The 17,256-nt window shown below is 45.4% G+C and overlaps 1 long non-coding RNA gene across 1 annotated transcript in view; it reads left to right on the top strand.

Moving 5' to 3' along the window:
• Positions 1-5,702: 5,702 nt before the first annotated feature.
• Positions 5,703-17,256, top strand: part of LOC123385399 — a 35,667-nt gene continuing 24,113 nt past the window's right edge. The window contains exon 1 of the long non-coding RNA XR_006597838.1: positions 5,703-5,940. This is a non-coding gene — a long non-coding RNA (uncharacterized LOC123385399). The remainder of the gene's footprint in view (positions 5,941-17,256) is intronic.

The raw sequence follows: 17,256 nt of genomic DNA on the forward strand, positions 1-17,256 counted from the left end.
TGTTAGCTACCTACAAACAGGGAGGTCTACCTCCTTATTCTAGTTCCATGCCAACCCGTGGACTTCCCTTGGTGTGAATTTTTCAAGAAAGCAAGCTCTTGGGGAGCCTGGGTGGCTCAGTCCGTTGAGCTTCCGACTTCAACTCAGGTCACGATCTCGCGGTTCACAAGTTTGAGCCCTGCGTCGGGCTCTGGGCTGATAGCTCAGAGCCTGGAGCCTGCTTTGGATTCTGTGTCTTCCTCTTTCTTTGCCCCTACCCCGCTTGTGTGTGCGCTCGCTCTCTCTCTCTCTTTCTCGAAAATAAATAAACATTAAAAAAGAAAGAAAGAAAGAAAGCTCTTTCACAAAGTGATTTTTTAAAAAAAAATTTTTTTTTAACGTTTATTTATTTTTAAGACAGAGAGAGACAGAGCATGAACAGGGGAGGGGCAGAGAGAGGGAGACACAGAATCGGAAGCAGGCTCCAGGCTCTGAGCCATCAGCCTGGAGCCCGACGCGGGGCTCGGACTCACGGACCTTGAGATCCTGACCTGAGCTGCTGTCAGATGCTTAACCGACTGAGCCACCCAGGCACCCCTTTCACAAAGTGATTTTAACCTTTGTGTCTACCCATGTGTATCCGGAGAAGGTACCATAGAGAGGAGTAACCCTTTCAATTGGAGTGCTATTTAATATATATGTTGATACTGTTTTAGCTACCTCTTTCTTCTTCCAGAGAAGATGATGAGAATCTTCAGGCTGTGTCCTTTATTCCCCTTGTCCTAGAAGAAGCTTTGATATCCTGTTGATCAGTCAGCAGTGAATCCCTTCTATCTGCCCTTAGTAATAGTTTCTGCTGACCATTCTTGTCGAATCCCCAGAGTAACTGTCTCAAAACTCTGCAAACTCTGCCTCATCCTCAGTCCTGCCTTCGTCTTTCAGACGACCCCTCAAAACCCTAGAAAACAAAAGGGGAAAAGAGGTCAAGGGATATTGGGTTAGTCCCAGCCAGACACTTATGTTTAAAACAACTTAAGAGAAACAAAGGCATTACATTTATTCATACACCCGTTGGCGTGCATCTGCCTTTTGGATGTGACATGAGATAATTAATGTGTAAATACCAATTAGAGTCCTTGGCACAGAGCAACCAGCTAATAACTGTTGGTTTTTATCTGTCTGTCTTTATTTAATAACCGTTGACTGGCAAAGATGGCTTAGAAAAATATTAGGTAACTCAGTTTCAGCAGTTAGGATGATATAATGAGTTAGACCTAATGTCCTTGTCCATTTGGTGGCTCAGCTAGTATAGCCAAAATTGGAGTGTGAGATGGCTCTAAACCAAAGACAACACTTCACATGACTGCTGTGGTCCAACTGCGTGGATGGAAGAGCCTTTTATAGCTATTGCCCTACCTTGGATTAAGTTTTCCTAACAGAGGCCACTGGCAAGGATACATCTCCATGCAACTACCTAGCAACTAGCAAATATTTGCAGCTTCTCGAAGATTTGTCTCTGTTTCACTGCTGCTGTGGTTGCTACTGCTTTCCTGGGCTGATCAGTGACCAACACAGTGCTTCAGCCTCTTCTTATGTCCACGAAATAGCATATGATAGCCTTCCAACTTGGCTTAATACAACGCGTGTCCTATCGTGCATGCTGGGGCCATTTCCAGGGAGACTGGCTTGTGCAGTAAAAATAAGCTAATATTTCTTTAGTGCTTGCGGGTTACAGATTACTTCTCACATACTGCCTCATTTTTCATCCTTACATTCACCCTATGAAGTAGACCTAGCAAGCATTTTTATTTCTCCTTTACCCATCAAGTTAGACAATATTGTTTGAGGATATTATTTTTTTCCTTCTGAAGGAAATGCATATGTCCAGCTCATAAGTGAATTGCCAGGGTGGCTAGTTCTGAGTGAAATGGCTCAGTTTCACTCTTTTATACTTTTTTTAAAAAGTTTATTTATTTTAAGAGAGGCAGAGAGCGCATGAGCAGGAGAGGGGCAGAGAGAGAGAATCCTCAGCAGGCTCCTTGCTGTCAGCACAGAGCCTGATGTGGGGCTTGATCTTATAGACCGTGACATCATGACCTAAGCTGAAATCGAGAGTTGGATGCCTAACTGACTGAGCCACCCATGTGCCCCTCAGTTTTACCCTTTTAAACACCCAACTCTTTGGGCAATTCTTTGGGAGGTACAGTTGCGTATGGTTGGGATGTTGTAACAGCACGAACGCTTTATGTGTTGATGCTTCATGCTTTAAACCAGTTTCTTCCCACAAGCTGTTCTGTTGCTCCCTTAGAATGATCACACTTCTTCATGAAAGTCACATTACACACAGAAGTTTTTAGCAACATCAAATGTGAAATTATCGTAATCTTAAAATGGGCGTGGTGATGTCTTCTTTTTAAAAAAATTTTAAATGTTTTTAATTTATTTTTGAGAGAGAGAGAGACAGAGCCTGAGTGGGTGAGGGGCAGAAGGAGAGGGAGACACAGGATCCAAAGCAGGCTGTAGGCTCTGAGCTGTAAGCGTAGCGCCCAATGTGGGGCTTGAGCCCACGGACCGAACCGTGAGATCATGACCTGAGCTGGAGTTGGATGCTTAACCAACTGAGCCACCTAGGTGCCCTTGGGTGTGGTGATTTCTGATCAACTCTGGTGAAGGGTCTTGTGAAAAATTATTGCAAGATCACTTGTTTACTATTAAAAAAAATTCCCTTAAGTTCCTCCCAAGAAGAGTGGGCACCTGGTAAATATTTGGGGAATGAATTGTGGAAGGCACCATTGTGGATTGATCGATATTCCACATTTGAAATTAACAATCCTATATATCCTGTGAATTGACCAAACTGGACCTTTAACCAATTCCTGGATGTCACCTGCACCTTCCTGTCCCTGTGACTTTGGTCACTCCATTCCTTCCAGCTTGACTTCCCTTTTCATCTCTATCAAAATTCTACCAACCTATTGACCTGGACCAAATGCCATTGTCTCTCTGAAATTTTGGCTTCTGCCATCACCACTGATGACAATAATTGTATCTTGAAAGGTTCTTCTAGCACATTGCTTATGTCTCTTTAGGTCCTTACCATATTTTTCTTATATTACAGTAAAACATTGTTGACCAAGGAGAAGGGGCTGAAAAGCAATCAAAAGTGTTCATTGGGGTCTTAGGGTTTGGGCTGAAATTCAAAGTGTGCTTTGGGAAGCAAGCAGGGCTTGTTAAAGGCAAAAACTGCAAGGTTACATAACAGGTTTAGAAGGAATTAGGATTGGTGCTAACAGAGTTAAATTGACAATACACAGCTGGTGATTTAGCTAGCATGTTACATTATCTCTATTTCAGTCCAAAATTGCAGAAGGTGAAGGTGGTCCAGGTGCAATTGACAAAAGTCAAAAGTCCAGGTGTTCTGAGAATTGAAACATGAGATGTGCCCACCCTTTTACTTCCTCAGTCTCCTCCCTACTGTATTTTGCACATTTTAATTTTTAAAAATGTTTTTATTTTTGAGAGAGAGAGAGAGAGAGAGAGAGCATAGAGGGGGAGGTGCAGAGAGAGAGAGGCAGACACAGAATCTGAAGCAGGCTCCAGGCTCTGAGCTGTCAGCACAGAGCCCCAAGTGGGGCTTGAACCCACAACTCCAAGATCATGACCTGAGCTGACGTCAGATGCCCAGCGGACCGAGCCACCCAGACGCCCTATCCTCCCCACTGTTTTTTCAAAAATCCTCTTAGCAATGCTTACTTGCCTTTGAACTCTTCTTTTGTAGCACATATGCATCATCTTCTTAGAATTTAAGTTCTCTGAGAACAGAGAATAGTTTCCGTCTTTGTACCCCCTCCCCCCACCCGCCACCCCTCACTCCCCCCCCCCCTCACTTTAAACATAGTATCAATGAGGTTAGTTTCTCAGCTTTTTTTCTTGAATGAATAATGCCTACCGGGAACTAACTTTTTCTTTCTGTATTGTAATACCTAGAGTTAGTCCCCATCCTTCACAAAACTTTTCAAAAAAGATGGTGACAAATAGGAAAAGCATGCACGTTTGATTTCCACTGAAATTCTAAAGCCGCCGATAGAAAAATGTAAATAAGCAGTAAAATGAACAAGACTCCAGGAGAACTAAATTAAAAAAAATTTTTTTTTAATGTTTATTTATTTTTGAGAGAAACAGAGACAGAATGCGAGTGGGTTGGGGCAGAGAGAGAGGGAGACACAGAATCTGAAGAAGGCTCCAGACTCTGAGCTGTCAGCACAGAGCCCGAAGCGGGGCTCAAACTCATGAGCTGCGAGATCATGACCTGAGCCGAAGTCAGATGCTCAAACAACTGAGCCACCCAGGCGCCCCTAAATTTTCTTTTTTTAATGTTTATTTATGTTTGAGAGAGAGAGAGAAAGACAAAGTGTAAGCGGGGAAGGGGCAGAGAGAGAGGGAGACACAGAATCCGAAGCAGGCTCCAGGCTCTGAGCTGTTAGCACAGAGCCCCACACAGGGCTTGAACCCATGAACTGTGAGAGCATGACCTGAGGCACAGTGGGATGCTCAACTGACTGATACACCCAGGCGGCCTGGGGGGAACTAAATTTTAAAAAGACACGGAGGGGACAAACTTGTCTTGATTAATTGGAGATGAACAGTATCACTGTAAGAAACACTGATATTTAGTCTAAAAATCCAGGGAGATAATGCAACCTTTTTTATGGACAAGAGAAAATGGTAATTAAAAAAAAAATGTTTCTAGGGGCGTCTGGGTGGCTCAGTTGGTTAAGCATCTGACTTCATTTGGGTCGGGTCATGATCTCACGGTTCGTGAGTTTGAGCCCTGGGTAGGGCTCTGTGCTGACAGCTCGGAGCCTGCTTCAGATTCTGTGTCTCCCTCTCTCTCTAACTCTTCTCTGCTCTCACTCTGCCTGTCTCTCTCTCTCCCTCAAAAATAAATAAACATAAATAAATTAATGTTTTTAGTTTGGATTTCAGCATGTGGCTCTCAAATAGTCGCTAAATTAGTCCTTTAATTCATCAAGTCAACACAGCAGCAACAAAAGCAACCCTAGAATATCCTTCCTTCCCTCCTTCCCTCCTTCTTTCCTTCCTTCCTTCCAGAATATTCTTTCTAGTTCAGGTAATAGAAGGAACTATAAAAGGAACAGCCAGGAGGCTTGGCCTGGGGTGGGGGCGGGCGTAGGGCTGGAGCCTCCCAGAAGCAGGAGCCAAGGCGTGGCCTGTGACAGTTATTTCACTTTTAGTGTTATTCCAGGCATTTGCCAATTTGGGCCCATTATTTATAGATGACTGCAGTGTGACAGGCTCTTCCCGAGTGAAGCCTCAGGCGGAGGGTTTGAGGAGATAGGCATGACCCTGCTGATTTCCTAGAGCCTGGGACTGCCGGCAGCCAGAAGCAACGCTCCCCTCTCCTCCCCTTCCTTGTGTTTTCCTTTTAACACAGTTGCCCCAGGGGGTTTGCAAAAACACTGATTCATCTTAAAAGGTGTGATGGTGAATTCCCTAGCGGAAGCTTCCTTCCCTGGAGAGATGAGCATTAGATCCTGCAGAAATCTAGGTTACCGATTTGGAAACCAAATAATAGGGCTGAATGAATGGACCAGAGTAAAGAGGCAGCACATCCAGGGAATCCCTTCTGCCTGCATTTTTCATGCTGCAGGACCTCAGGATGCCGGCAGACACAGCCCGTAGGTTGGGGTTGCCAGGTAACCAGAGTATCCACAGATTTCCATTTTTTTAACCTTACTTCTGATTCAGGAGAGCTGTTGTTTTTCACAGCGGAGGATTAAAGAACATCCCCGCCCCCTCGCCCTCCTCTTTAAGGTTGAAACCAATCACTTTCAGCTGCTGTTGGCTAAAGTGTTTGAAAGAACGCGATTGTGTTTCAACAGGTGAGGTGTTAGGAAATGGCGGGGAAACATCCGGATGCAAACTGGAGGAGGGTGTAAGGTAAGAGGGGGCAGCGTCCCTGCTTGGTATTCAGGCGGCCGGTGGAAAAACCCCACGTCCCCTGTGGGGCCTCTCCGTCCCCAAACCGGTGGATTCTGCTGTCTTCACCACTTCAGTCTCTTCTGCCCCCTGGCTGTGAATTTCCTCATCCCTCGAAAACACCCAGGATTTACCAGGGAGAGTCTCCCTGATTGCCCGATTCTATTTTCTTTAAAAGCTTACTCTTAACCCATCCTTTTCTAAAAGAGAACTCAGCTTTTTCTATGGCTAATTTATGGGTAGTTTTTTAGCAATACGGTAAATCCAAACAGGGCAGAGTCCCTACCTCTCTCTCTCATAGAGAAGGGATATGGGGATTTAAAGCTTAAAATCTTAGGGTAAGCGGTTTTCTTCTATGTGAAGGAAAGGGAGCCAAACTGAGTGGCTTTGAAATCTTACTGAGCAAAGGCTACATAAGCTTGCAGCCCGAGGTGTGGTTAGAAATGAGCTTCCTGGACGTGTTTATGTCTCAGGGCTGTACGTGGCTGGATGTGCGTGTGTATGTGTGTGTGTGTGCACATCGAGTCTTTGCTGTGTGTATAGAGTATAATCACTAATCTATGAAGACACCGGAGAGGAAACTTACTATTAATGCTGTGCCCTTTAAAATGGCAATCAGTATCAAGCCAGGATGTTTAAGGCTAGGCTAATATTGTTCCTATAAGGCAAACAACAGTCTAGGAAACCTCACAGAATTCCCTCCAGTTTGTTTAGTATGAATGGAGCAGAAAAGACACATCTGCAATGTGCTGTCTTTTCACACTGCCTGCCTGGGAAGTCAGTCCTTGAAAATCTCAGCCGTCTTTCAAAGCTCCGCTGCCGTGAAGGCCAGGGCAGAATGAGCCTTGGTCCACCAGATCGCCGTCTTCAGCTCTTTGGATGATTCACCCTTGATGGATCACTGAGATCATGTCTATCGAGAACGCTGGACATTCGGAAGGTTCAGGTGAAGCGAGCAGAGTACTCGAAGGTGCTAATAGTCACGTGTAGATGTCCTCTTGGTTGAATTAGCAAAACCTGCTAGCAGACGGCAAGTGACACCAAGGGCTGGGTGTTTTGTGAGGCCCGTAGCCCTTAGTTCTCTAGTGGTAGAGATGCTTCTTGGGTTCGTTATAAATTACTCATGGGAAACAGTGCAGTTTCATGGCTCCAAGATGGGACAAATTGAACGTATTATAAGATATTACTTCTTCCTCCGCGTTTCCTTAGAGATGAAACCTGGGTAAGATGAGCATCAGGGGTGATGTCGACTGGAAAAAGATGTCACAAAAAAGCAAAAATGTCCCAAAATGGTACTTGAGTGGGGGTGGCCTCCCGAGTCCTCTAGGTAAAGGAGGTGGTAAGCGATCACTGTGGGTATTTCTTTTTTCTTTAGTGTGGCTTTAGATGTTTACTTATTTTTGAGGGGGGAGGAGAGCGCACAAGCCCAAAGTGGGGACGGGGCAGAGGGGGAGGGGGACCTGATCCGACAACGCAGAGCCCCATGTGGGGCTTGAACTCACAGACTGTGAGATGATGATCTGAGCTTAACCGGCTGAGCCACCCAGGCACCCCAGTCGTGGGCATCTGTGTGTGTGTGTGTGTGTGTGTGTGTGTGTGTATGTGTGTATGTATATTTGTGGGCACAAATATGAATATGTAAGCGTGTGTACAAACCTCACTTTTTGCATAAGTGGACACCACTGCATTCTCCTCTAATTCTCTTTCAGAGTTTGGACCCCCTCGAAATGAGGGAGCTGGGGTCAACCCAGCTAGTCCTGTGCAGGAATGTCTGACGATGTAGCAGGCCCTCATAAAGGTGTGATTCATTGACTTGTGGGACAGTGGGAAGAGGCCATGGGGAGGCCCAGAGGATGAGCTTCTCTTCTGGTGGGAAGTGGAAATTTTGGCTTACAGGGAGTTGGAACCCCCAAAGCAGGACCTGCAGATCCTGCAGCTAAAATGTTGCGTCTCAGCAGACTGACTCCACCTACCCACTTCAATGTCAAGGACCCCAGTGGGAAAGGCTTTTTTTTTTTCTTTTCTTAGCTTGGTGGAGAGGTAGTCTTGTTTCCCCTACTTTGCCAGCGTGTCACAGTCTTCTTGAAGGCCACACTCCACTCTCCTCTACTGCTTGCCACTCTTTTCCCCATCTATGAGCAAAGATAAGGGTGAATCGCTTTGATTCCAAGGTGAGCACGTTGTCTGTTCAGTTCAGAACTCCCCTCCCCGACCTTGGGGCCCACATCAGCAGAGAAATGGTGTTTAGTGAGAATGTAGCCACAATTCCTCGGAAGCTGAATGTACAATTTCACGGCATGTAAATGTGGTGTGTGAGCTGTCAGAGTCGGTTATGCTGGGGCTCCCAAGGATGCTTTCAAGGTTGTGTGTGTCCGCCAGCAATGGGATTTATGTCGTGGGATGTTTTTTGTCTTATTTATGTGTATTATACTATTTATGCTGCTAAGCATAAAGTCTGGCCTTGACTCTGTAGCGATTTGTGATACGGTATCCCCTCTGGAAGCAGTTTCTGGTGTTGATGTCACGTGAGGCTTTTGCTGAGGAATAAAATCGTGTGGCCAGGAAGACACGTAGAGTATTTCTCTTTGGTTTGCCTTTATGTCTGGTTTCCTTAATAGGCTCTTGGTTCAAAGTACGCCCAGGATAGAGATGGAAGGTGAAGAAAAGTGATAATGGGATGCCAGGTGTCCTTGTTCCCTAGTAACTTGGATGAATGTCAGCGAGCTCTTACGTAGTGGAGAAGAGAGGGATGAAATTCAAGCTTTTGGGGCACTTTTTATTTTTTTTTATTTTTTTTTATTTTTTTAAAATTTCTTTTTTTTAACATTTATTTATTTTTGAGACAGAGAGAGACAGAGCATGAATGGGGGAGGGGCAGAGAGAGAAGGAGACACAGAATCAGAAACAGTCTCCAGGCTCTGAGCTGTCAGCCCAGAGCCTGACGCGGGGCTCGAACTCACGGACCGGGAGATCGTGACCTGGCTGAAGTCGGACGCTTAACCGACTGCGCCACCCAGGCGCCGCTTTTGGGGCACTTTTAATCATGCTCTGTCCTTCGTGGGTTCAAGCCCCACGTTGGATGTAGAGCTTACTAAAAACAAAAATCACATCCCACAAGTGCCTAGAAGTTGGGAGGGAAATGGTGGGGTAGATGAAACACTCAAATCCTCTATACATGTGCAGAGTGTGCACTTTGGGAACGGGTTCCTTTTTTTTTTTTTTTTAATTTTTTATGTTCATTTATTTTTGAGAGAGAGACAGAGACAGAGACAGAGACAGAGTGTGAATGGGGGAGGGCAGAGAGAGAGGGAGACACAGAATCCGAAGCAGGCTCCAGGCTCTGAGCTGTCAGCACAGAGCCCGACGCGGGGCTCGAACCCACGAACCGTGAGATCATGACCTGAGTCGAAGTCGGCCGCTTAACTGACTGAGCCACCCAGGTGCCCCCCCCCTTTTTTTAATGTTTATTTATTTTTTGGAGACAGAGACAGAGTATGAGTGGGGGTGGGCAGAGAGAGAGGGAGACACAGAATCCGAAGCAGGCTCCAGGCTCTGAGCTGTTAGCACAGAGCCTGATGCAGGGCTTGAACCTATGAACCATGAGATCATGACCGGAGCCGACGCCACCCAGGCACCCCGGGAACCAGTTCTGTATGAACTGTTTCACAGATGGTAGTAGGTCATTATCCCTTAGGAATATTCAGGAAGGCATTGGGGAAGAGTCTGGGGACCCTAATATGTCTCAGAACTCACAAAATGGTTGCGACAGAAGTTATCACCTTGTAAGACCCTTTGCGAGGTAGGGGAGGAGGAGATTTGGGGCTTCCCGGTGTCATATGAAACCATCACGTGAAACCGTGGAAACAGACTTATGTGGTCTAAGCATCATGTTCATGGCGGTCAAGGGATTTCCCACTTCTTTTTTTTTTTAATTTTTTTTTTTCAACGTTTATTTATTTTTGGGACAGAGAGAGACAGAGCATGAACGGGGGAGGGGCAGAGAGAGAGGGAGACACAGAATCGGAAACAGGCTCCAGGCTCTGAGCCATCAGCCCAGAGCCCGATGCGGGGCTCGAACTCCCGGACTGCGAGATCGTGACCTGGCTGAAGTCGGATGCTTAACCGACTGCGCCACCCAGGCGCCCCGGGATTTCCCACTTCTTATAAATCTGGCTTGATTATAGGAAATGAGAGCACGCGCTTTAGCATCTTTGGCACCTGTGTAAGTCTTCTCAGGTTACACATCTCTTTCTAGGTACTCAATGCACAATTTAATAAAAATTAATATTTATTTGTTAAAAAAATTGAAAAAAAAATTTAAGTAGGCCCCACGTCCAACATGGGGCTTGATCTCACCACCTTGGGATTAAGGGCCACGTGCTCTACTTACCGAGCCAGCCAGGCACCCCTCAATGCACAATTTTTTATTTTTGTGTCAATGGTTAACTTATAAATTAGCTTTTCCTATGGGTCCTTCATTTTTCTTCCTCCGCTACAGTTCCCTCAAAAGTGATGCAATTTGGTGATGGAGAAAGAGTATATATGAAGGGGGTTTTTATTATGATGATTATTTAAGCTTAGAGAAGGAAGGTATCAATTTTTGATCAAAATTGTATTTTTTTATTAAAATTTTTTTTGGTGTTTATTTTTTAGAGAGAGAGAGAGAGAGAGAGACAGAGTGTGAGTGGGGGAGGGGCAGAGAGAGAGAGCGAGACACAGAATCTGAAGCAGGCTCCAGGCTCTGAGCTTTCAGTACAGACCCTGACACGGGGCTCGAACTCACGAACCAAAAGATCATGCCCTGAGCCGAAGTCTAATGCTTAACTGACTGAGCCACCCAGTGACCCAAAATCTTACTGTATTTAACCCAAAATTTTTTTTTGCAGCCTCATGACCATGCAATCTAGAGAGATTTCAAAGTCTTGACTTGAGCACACGCCGTAATTAGGAGGTATTACTAGGTTAATTAGAAGCTGTGGCTCTTAATGATTCAAAATTGTTCAGGGAAGAAAATTGCAAGAGAAGAGAGAGTCCAGGGAGAGGATGTGTCTCTGAAAGCTGCTCTCCCATGAAGGTCATGCTATTGTTACAGCAAGATGTGATTGTGTTCGTGTTAGAAATGTTCATTAGGCCTGCTTTGTATCAGCTGTGTTAAGTGAACAGTGATGTATTTATTAAAATAATTTCCATTCATTGACTAAATCAAAGCTAAAGTATGAAACCAGCTTTGACCCTGATATTATTGGTTAATTGGTCTCCTTGAAATCCAGTCCTCCCTCAAATACTCTGTCTCCTGGACTGATGTCTATAGATCCCTTTTGCTGGTTCCTCCTCCTTTGTCTGCTCTTGCTGTGTGGCTGATATCGTGGTTCGTGAGTTCGAGCCCCATAGCAGGCTTGGATCTGCCTGCTCCCTGCATGGTTGATACCAGTTCTGTCCCCATGTCTAAAAACCACCATTCTAGCCCATATCCTTGTCTGGAGCCCTCGATCCACACATGTGACTGATGCCTGATCAGCCTCTCAGACGCAGTACATCCCTTGAATTCATAACTGACCCTGTCCACACATCTGCTCTCATTTCCAGAGAAATAGGGTATCGACTTTGACTCTTGTCTCCCCCTAATTCAGCAAAGCCATGCAGGCATCAACTCCTGTAGATACTGTCTCCTTAATTCTTTCAAATCTATCCACCTTTTCAATTTCGCAGTGCTATGACTATTGGTCCCTTGTCCTAGGTCTGCCCCAGGCTGCTTTGAATACTTCAGTCCTCTGCCAACCCACTCAGGGCCTCAGGAGCACAAGGGTTCGTTCCTCTTTCCTCACTTTTATTCCTTTCGTGTGGTGAAGCCAACTTATAAACTAAGCCTGGCCTCATGGATATAGTTTTTTATCCACTTGGACTGGATTGGAACCCTGGGGAGAGTCAGCAGAGCCGTGGTGCCCTGGAACAAGCTAACACGTTGGCAATTCCCATCTGGGGGACCTCCCTCGGGCAAGTCTTGCAGAATTACCTTTTTGTATGTGACCTTCTGCTTTCCATTTCTTATATTTTCATATTTATTTTTTGAACTTTTTAAAAAAGTTTATTAATTTATTTTGAGAGCGAGCGAGCATGTGCGCATGAGTCAGAGAGGGGCAGAGACAGAGAGAGACAGGGAGAGAGAGAGGGAGAGAGAGAATCCCAAGCAGGCTCCACGCTGTCAGCATGGAACCCGATGTGGGGCTCAAACCCATGAACTGTGAGATCATGGTCTGAGCTGAAATCAAGAGTCAGATGCTTAACCGACTGAGCCACCCAGGTGCCCTATTTTCATATTTAATAAAAGGTGTGGCTTGGTGCTCCCAGCATCCTTTCTTGGCACCTACCCAGCTGTTCCTTGGTCATAACCTCTAATAACCCAAGGGCCAGTTGATTTCCTTCCAAATGGTTTGCTTCTGCGACCAAAACTTTGTAAGAAATAGAAGCTCCTTTCTCCTTATATTTATCTAAGTTGGCTGTAACTGACCCATCTGTTTTTATTTTCTCCTTCTTCCTCCTTTTCCTCCTTATTTTTCTTCTTTATTGATTTTTACTGTATTTTTTAAGTTTTTAAAAAATTTGTTTATTTTGAGAGAGAGAGAGTACGAGTGTGAGGGTACAAGTGGGGGAGGGACAGAGAGAGAGAAGGGAGAGAGAAAATCCCAAGCAGGCTCCACACTGTCAGCATGGAACCTGATGCAGGGCTTTAGTTCTCGAACCATGAGATCATGACCTTAGCCCAAACCAAGAGTCGGACGTTTAACCAACTGAGCCACCCAGGCGCCCAGGCAGAGAAACTTTTTGAGCTGAATTTGTATTTACTCATTTCTCAAGTCCTTTTTAGTTTTTCTTTTATATTTTATTGCTTATCATTCTCTCACTTATCTCCATTTTTAATACTCCTTACTTTTTTGCTTAATTTGTCTCCGCTTTTTTCCTTTATGAGTTTATTTTATTTTTTTTTAAGTTTTTTTCTTTTTAATGTTTATTTAATTTTGAGAGTGTAAGAGGGGGAGGGGCAAAGAGGGTGGTGGCAGGGAGAGAGGGAGAGAGAGAGAATCCCAAGCAGGCTTCAAGCTGTCAGTGAAGAGCCCTGTGTGCGGCTCGAAACCACGAACCGTGAGATCATGACCTGAGCTGAAGTCGGATGCTTAACTGACTGAACCACCCAGGTGCCTTCCACTTTTATTTTCTATTAGAACTACCAAGGGGCACCTGGGTGGCTCAGACTTCGGTTCAGGTCATCATCTCACAGTTTGTGTGTTCAAGCCCTATGTTGGGCTCTGTGCTGACAGCTCAGAGCCCGGAGCCTGCTTTGGATTCTGTGTCTCCCTCTGTCTCTGCCCCTCACCCACTCACACTCTGTCTCTCAAAAATAAATAAATGTAAAAAAAAAAAAAAAAGAACTACCTTATTTCACTTTAGAGGCTCTTCTTTCTTTTTTTTTTTTAATTTTTTTTTAACGTTTATTTTATTTTTGAGACAGAGAGAGACAGAGCATGAACGGGGGAGGGGCAGAGAGAGAGGGAGACACAGAATCGGAAGCAGGCTCCAGGCTCTGAGCCATCAGCCCAGAGCCCGACGCGGGGCTCGAACCCACGGACCGCGAGATCGTGACCTGGCTGAAGTCGGACGCTTAACCGACTGCGCCACCCAGGCGCCCCTAGAGGCTCTTCTTTCTATGTCACTTAATCTTATCTCTCAACCGTCTCACCTTGAACCTTTGATTTTAGCCATAATGAATTGTTTGCAGATCCTTAGGTTTAATAACTGGTGTGATCTTTCTGGAGCCCTCTCTCGGTCATGCTCTCCATCCAATTGCTTTAACTCCACCTATTCCGTTTTCAAAAGTCGTCCCGGGGCGCCTGGGTGGCTCAGTCGGTTGAGCGGCCGACTTCGGCTCAGGTCACGATCTCACAGTCCGTGAGTTCGAGCCCCGCGTCGGGCTCTGTGCTGACAGCTCAGAGCCTGGAGCCTTCTTCGGATTCTGTGTCTCCCCCTCTCTCTGAACCTCCCCCGTTCATGCTCTGTCTCTCTCTGCCTCAAAAATAAATAAACATTAAAAAAAAAATTTTAAAAGTCGTCCCTGGTGTGAACCCAGGAATCCTTTGCCATGGAGACCTTCCTGCTCCTTCCCACAGTAAAATTGACCTCTTTCTCTTTCAAATCCCTGGTGTGGCCTGCACATGGTTCTCAAGAGCATCAGGTAACATTATGGAACATAATGGAATCTAACCCCACACCACATAGTCTCTCCTGTGTTCTGGGATCTGCTCTGAGCACTTACACGGACCACTTGCCAGGTTAATATATCTGTCTCCCCGTTGAGCAGCGAAAGTCTTAGGAATAATTTAAAGTTATTAGCTTTTCATTATACAAATAATAGAGGCAGTTGGAGGAGAAATACCTATTCTCAACACAAATTTAAACTACCTGTGTTTGGGTGCCTGGGTGGCTCAGTTGCTTTAGCATCCGACTTTGGGTCAGGTCATGATTTCATGGTTCCTGAGTTGGAGCCCCACATTGGTTGAGTGAGTGTGAGCCCCACTCCGGGCTCTGTACTCTCTCTCTCTCTCTCTCTCTCTCTCTGCCCCTCTCTCTGCACCTCATGGGATTCTGTCTCCCTGTCTCTGCCCCTCAGTCATGCTCTCTCTCTCAATCTGAAAAATAAAACAAATTACCTGTGTTTGTATTCATATACTCTGTTTTCCATCGGCTTTGGCTTCTAAGACCAATCCCTCTATTTCCCTTCTGAAGCCACCCTGTCTCACTTTCTCAGGGACCACGTCTCTATGGTTATTTGCTTTATTTCTTGCATCTTCTAGTGGGCTGGTGAACAGCTCATATAGCCAGTTTTCAAATCTTGGCTCTGCAACTAACTGTGCGACTTGGAGCCAATTACTTGACTTCTCTGGGCCTCAGTAATGTAGTCTTTAAAAATGGTGACACTTTTGGAAATTAAACTAAGCAATACTGGGGTGCCTGAATGGCTCAGTCGGTTAAGTGTCAGGCTCTTGCTTTTGCTTAGGTCGTGATCTCACGGTTTGTGGGTTCGACCCCACGTCGGACTCTGTGCTGAAGTGCACAGCCTGCTTGGGATTCTCTCTCTCTCCCTTTCTCTCTGTGCTCCCTGCTCTTGTGCGTGTGCAAGTGTGCATGCATGCGTGTGCATGCTCTCTCTCTCTCTCAAAATAAAGAAATACACTTAAAAAAAAATCAACTAAGCAATACTAGCAAGTGTGTGGGCCAGTGCCTGGCACAGTGTAAATGCTGAATAAGTGCTAATTAGCAGATTATTAAAACCCACATGTAACAGCATATAAAATGCCTCATTATCATGCATTAATAAACATCCCTTGGGCTCTTGTCCCCCTCCAGCTACTGCCCCGTTTTCATCTCTGCTTTGCGGCGAAAGTGGTTGAAAGAGTTGCTTGTTATACATGCTGTCTTGTTCTCATTTTCCTTCCCTCCTTAACTCAGTGGATTGGGGCTTTCATCCAAACCACTCTGGTGAAGCGGCTCCTTCATTGTCACCAGTGATTATACCATGTCAGGGTCCATTGTCAGTTTTTCCTTGTCCCAGCTGACCTCTTAACAGAAGTGGATGTGGCTGATGATCGCCTTGTTGAAATGCTTTCTTCTTTGGGCTTCAGTGACCCGGTCAGCCTGGTTTCCCCACTTTTTGGGCCCCTTCTTCTCAGTCTTGATGCTGGCCCTTCTCTTCTCCCCCAGCCCTCTGACAGTAGGAGTCCTCCAGTCACTCGGTCTTTGGTCCAGTTCTTTTTTTTAAGGTTTATTTATTTTTGAAAGAGACAGTGCTAGTGGGGGAGGGGCAGAGAAAGAAGGAGCCACAGAATCCAAAGCAGGCTCTGCGCAGTCTGTGCAAAGCCTGACGTGGGGCTCGAACCCACAAACCGTGAGATCGTGACCTGAGCAGAAGTCGGACACTCAGCCAGCAGAGCCACCCAGACGCCCCTCCTTGGCCCTGTTCTTTATCCGTATTTTCTTCCTCCCTGATATGACCTAGTCCCGTGGCTTTGAGCACCATTTATGTGTTGGTGAATCCTCAAATTTATATTTCCAGCCCCAAGTCTCTTCCCTGGACTCCCTGCTTAGATATTGAGCTGATTGGTGCCATAGGAATGCCTGACAGGCCTCTGGGATGTACTAGATCCAAAATAGAGCCATTTCATTCCTCTCCTTCCAAGTTGCCCCTCCCCAGGTAAATGGCACACCATCCATTCTCGGCGGCAGCCTAGGTGTGCTCCTTCGCTGCTTTCTTACCTTGATTCCCCATCAGTCAAAATGCCCGTAATCAGTGCATGACTTCCAGTCCACAGCTCTACTTTTCTGCTCCTCCTTTGGTCTTCCTGCCCTGTCCTTCTCAGGCGTCAATCAGGTCGTGTCAGTCTTGCTTGAAACACTTGAAAACTTCCATTATACTTAGAATAAAATCTGGTCTCCTTGACATGGCCTGGAAGACCTCACCTGAACCTGTTCTTTGCTAGCCCTGGGACCTCATTTTCTTCTGCTTTCTTCCTTGCTCTCTTTAATATAGCTGCTTTGGATCTCTTTGACCTTGAACATGTCAACCTTATTTTGGTGTCAGGGCCTCTGCATTGGGTTTTCTTTACCTGGATCTTTACACGGGTGCCGCCTTCTCATACAGATATCCATTGAAAAGTAGTAATAGGTATAGACAGCATTGTCTATATTTACTTAACTTAGAACTCTTAATTTAAAAATTACCTTTCACAGATCTGTATTTTATTTACTTATTATTTTCTTAAGTTTATTTTTTTTATTTTGAGAGAGACATGTGCATGAGTTGGGGAGGGGCAGAAAGAGAGGGAAAGCGAGATTCCCAAGCTGGCTCTTAGCTCTCACCACAAAGCTGGATATGGGGCTTGAACTTACTAACTGTGAGATCGTGACCTGAGCCAAAATCCAGAGTCAGGTGCTTAACCAACAGCCACCCAGGTGCCCCTTATTTAATTTTATTTTTATATTAATTAATTAATTAATTCATTCATTCATTTTTAAGTTGAGCCCAATGTAGGGCTTGAATCTATGACCCTGAGATCAAGTCCTGAGCTGAGATCAAGTGTCCGACACTTAACCAACTGAATTACCCATGCGCCCCAGTATTTTATTTATTATTTTATTAACAATTTTTTTTAATGTTTATTTATTTTTGAGCAAAAGAGAGACAGATTACGAGGGGGGAGGAGCAGAGAGAGAGGGAGACACAGAATC

Source organism: Felis catus, chromosome A1 (assembly GCF_018350175.1).
Source record: "Felis catus isolate Fca126 chromosome A1, F.catus_Fca126_mat1.0, whole genome shotgun sequence".
NCBI classification, from domain to species: Eukaryota; Metazoa; Chordata; class Mammalia; order Carnivora; family Felidae; genus Felis; species Felis catus.